Source organism: Mus caroli, unplaced genomic scaffold (genome assembly GCF_978045245.1).
Source record: "Mus caroli unplaced genomic scaffold, Mus_caroli_1 scaffold_6, whole genome shotgun sequence".
In the NCBI taxonomy this organism is placed as follows: domain Eukaryota; kingdom Metazoa; phylum Chordata; class Mammalia; order Rodentia; family Muridae; genus Mus; species Mus caroli.
Window position 1 is genome coordinate 91,283,145 of NW_028227261.1, and position 3,514 is coordinate 91,286,658.

At 41.2% G+C, this 3,514-nt stretch overlaps 1 non-coding gene across 1 annotated transcript; it reads right to left on the reverse strand.

The window, feature by feature from the left end:
• Positions 1-2,421: 2,421 nt before the first annotated feature.
• Positions 2,422-2,555, reverse strand: LOC115031025 (small nucleolar RNA SNORA17). The gene has a single exon (XR_003836612.1). It is a non-coding gene; the product is annotated as a small nucleolar RNA SNORA17 (small nucleolar RNA).
• Positions 2,556-3,514: the final 959 nt, after the last annotated feature.

A 3,514-nucleotide genomic window follows, 5' to 3' on the forward strand; every position in this document is an offset into this window, starting at 1 on the left:
TTGTACACAAATGTGAACTTGGATATACACAAGCACCTACAGTCAAACCATACAGTAATAATGGTAACAGCAAATTAGTACAATTTAAATTATCGATATAAAAATGAAAGAAAATAAAAATTAAAAACAGCCAAAATAGAAGCTAATATTTAGTCAGTGTATATTCTGACTTCCAGTATATTTCCCTAAAAGGGTAAAATATTAAAAGATGTTTTTCTTTTCTTCTTTTAAATAAATTGATAGCATTTGTCTGAAAAAAAGCTACATACAACTCCATATTATCATGTTAGGTTATCAAAGACACCCAAGAATTTCAAGTAGCTTCATGAAGGCCTAGTTGGAGGTTATATTCATTTACTTTTTCTACCTTTACTGGCATCGTAGAATGTGGTCTGTGTTCAAATAAGTGCTGGATATATTCTGCCTTGGTCTCTGTAGGGTTTCATGTTCTTTATGCATCTGATTACTTTTGGGGGGGATAGCAACTTGATGTTCATAAGGTCAGGTACGTAGAGAGTAAAGCCTCAGCCTCTTCCACAGCTCCACCCAGGAAGTGCTAACTTCACAGAGACACAAAATTACTCACTTCCCAATTTTTGTTGAAATTAACTTCTGGATAAAAACCAAGCCAACTTGTACCATTTTATTTCTCTCTATATTGCTCCACCATGAAGCAATATCCCTACCCCATCTATGATCCTGATTTACTTTCATGGTTTCTGCAGTTATTTTAGTACATGTACTCACATCTGAACACTCAGAGCAAGCAGCTTGAGATGAGAGAAAACATGTGGCATTTGGGTCTGGGTTACCTTACTCAGTATGGCCTTTTCTAGTTCCCTCCATTTCCCTGCAAAATTCATTATTTAATTGGTCTTTACCACTGACTAGTACTCCTTAGGCTATATGTCCTCTGTTTTCAGCATTCATTCTTTGAGTGAAGAACATGTATAGGTTTTCTTTTCTTGGTGTTTTTCCCCCTTCTTATCCACTGTGAATAGATGGACAACATGGCTAAGTGAGCATCATTGGAGTAGGATGTAGAATCCTATCAAGATAGGTCAGAGTTGTGTCTTAGTCAATGTTCTATTACTGTGAAGGTACAACATAATCATGGCAACTCTTATAAAATAAAATAAAAATTATTGTGGCTTGCTTACAGCTTCAGTTCATTATGAACACGGCAGGAAGCATGGTGATGTGTAGGTAGACATGGTGCTGGAGGGGGAAGTGAGAGTTAGCTGCGTGAAATGGAGGAGGGATAACCAACCATGTTGTGGGACTTAGAATGGAATAAATATGTGATTGAGTTATAAGCTAGTTGGAGAACAAGCTAAAGCTTTTTGCCTAAGCATTTATTCCTGAAATGTTAAGTCTCAGAATCATAATTTCTGAGAACAAAGAGGCCGGGTAGAAAAGTCACAGTTATAACTGGTGCCCAAGAAGGGACTAGAATCCAGGCTTAGAGCCCCGAGAAGCCACTAGGAATGACAGTTTTGTACTCTGCTCTGTTAAGTGGACCAGCTGAAGTCCAGCTGGCCACAAGGGGCAGCAAATGTTGGAACTGGGGAAACTGCAGAGCTCTTTTAGAGCCCTTGCTGTACAGCAAGGCTGGTGACCTGCTGCTGAAGTCTTGAACTCAGCTCAGCTGTCAGAAGCCAGAGCTGCATAGCAGCCTCCTGGACAAGTCCCTCAGGTGGAAAAACTGCTGATCTCCCCACACAATCCTCCAGCTTTCATCCTCTCGGGCCCTAAGAGCTGGCTCACCAGCAACCCCTATGTCCAAGACCATCTCTACTGTTGTGCCCAGAAGAAGGGCAGAGTCAGCTCTCCTGCTCTCATGACCTCAGGGACAGCTTTCTCACCTTCCATGGGTGGTAAAGGGCAAAGGTTGGGGAGAGAATCTCTTCCTCACCCATGCTGCTGCATGGCAGACAAGTTGCAGGGCCAACTCTCCTATACTCACATCTTTCTTTTTTCTCTTTTTCTTCCATTTCTCTACAACTTACCTGCTCCTCTGAGTGGCATCTAAGGTCCCTGAGTATATGGAATGTCCTCAGGAATGGTGCTATGCCTTGCTCATGCATTACAGCACCTAGCAGGAGTCAGTTTGTGCATGTTGTGCCTCCTCAGGTCATCAGGGTATTGGGCCGGTGGTCATCTCAGGTTAGCTCCTGTCCAGACACCCTGTCACTGCTCTGGTGGTCATCTAAAGCTCAGTCCTTGCCCAGCTTGCCTGAGTAGCCCCATGGGAGGGTTGTCTATATTAGACGTACTTCTGCTTAGGTCTGTGATTCCAGACAGGGTTCTTCTCCTCATCCTGGGAGTCCATCAAGATTTCTGCAGTGCAGACTATTGGTTGTCAGGCTAGCTCCCTGTCCAGGCCCCCTCACACCTCATCTCAGGCTTGATTTCTCAGGGAATGTTAGGCTAATAATCATTCAGAGGTTCATATGTCAGAACACGGACCATATATATACTCAACCTGTCTCCTCTCTGCCACCTACAGATTCACCTGAGACACTCTAGCCAAGGCTGCAATGTCTCTAGGGGGTTTCCCTTTTAGCTGGTTGATTGTTTCTTTAGTTATTTAGAAGCCACTTAGTTTATGAAGTCCCACTCGTCAATTGTTGAACTTAATTCTTAAGCAAATGGTGTACTTTCCTACATGTACATCCTGTAGCATACTACTGGGTTTTGTTTTTTTGTTTGTTTTGTTTTTCTTTCTTTCTTTTTCTTTTTTTTTTCAATTTTAGGTAGGTTTGATGCTTATATCTTTGGCCCATTGGGAGTTAGGCTTTGTGAGAGGTTATAAATGCAGATTTAATTTTATCCATTTGAATGTACACATCCAGTTGTTAGAGAACTATGGAAAAGGGCCAATCTAATGAAGAAAACAGAAGGAGATAAATACAAAGGAAGGAAGGTAAAAATATAAGTAAGGATGTCTTCAAAGAGCCTAAATAATTATACTATTAATGATTTACATAAAATTAAAGCCTTTTACATACATACACACATATACATATATATGTATATGTCTATGTATGATATGCATATATAGTCTAAATGAATGTTTAACATCTGGATTGACAGTACTCCTTCCAAAAACCAAAGTCCACCTAACAAAACCCCAACACTAAATATAAGAAGCCCTCTCTCGAGTTGTTATCCAGAGTTAGCCAAGGGGCTTCCAAAACATACAAGTTAGAGCTATTGCTCTTGAGTCCCCCAGAAGTGGAAAGTAAGTCCCTACTGCTTAAGACACATGCACTCCTTCAGCAAATCCGACCTTCATGTGACACCACAACTGTCCACCATGTACTTCAAATGAAACACCAGAGGACACATGTTGGAACTTATCTGAGTGTTTTCTAGTTGAAGACTAACCTTTATGCTGCCAGAAAGCATCATGCAATCTTCTGAAGGAGGGGAGCAAGCAACAGTCTTATCCCAGCTATGGCACCTGGGAGCCACATCAAGAATCTACATGTCACAATATCCTTAGTGTGCA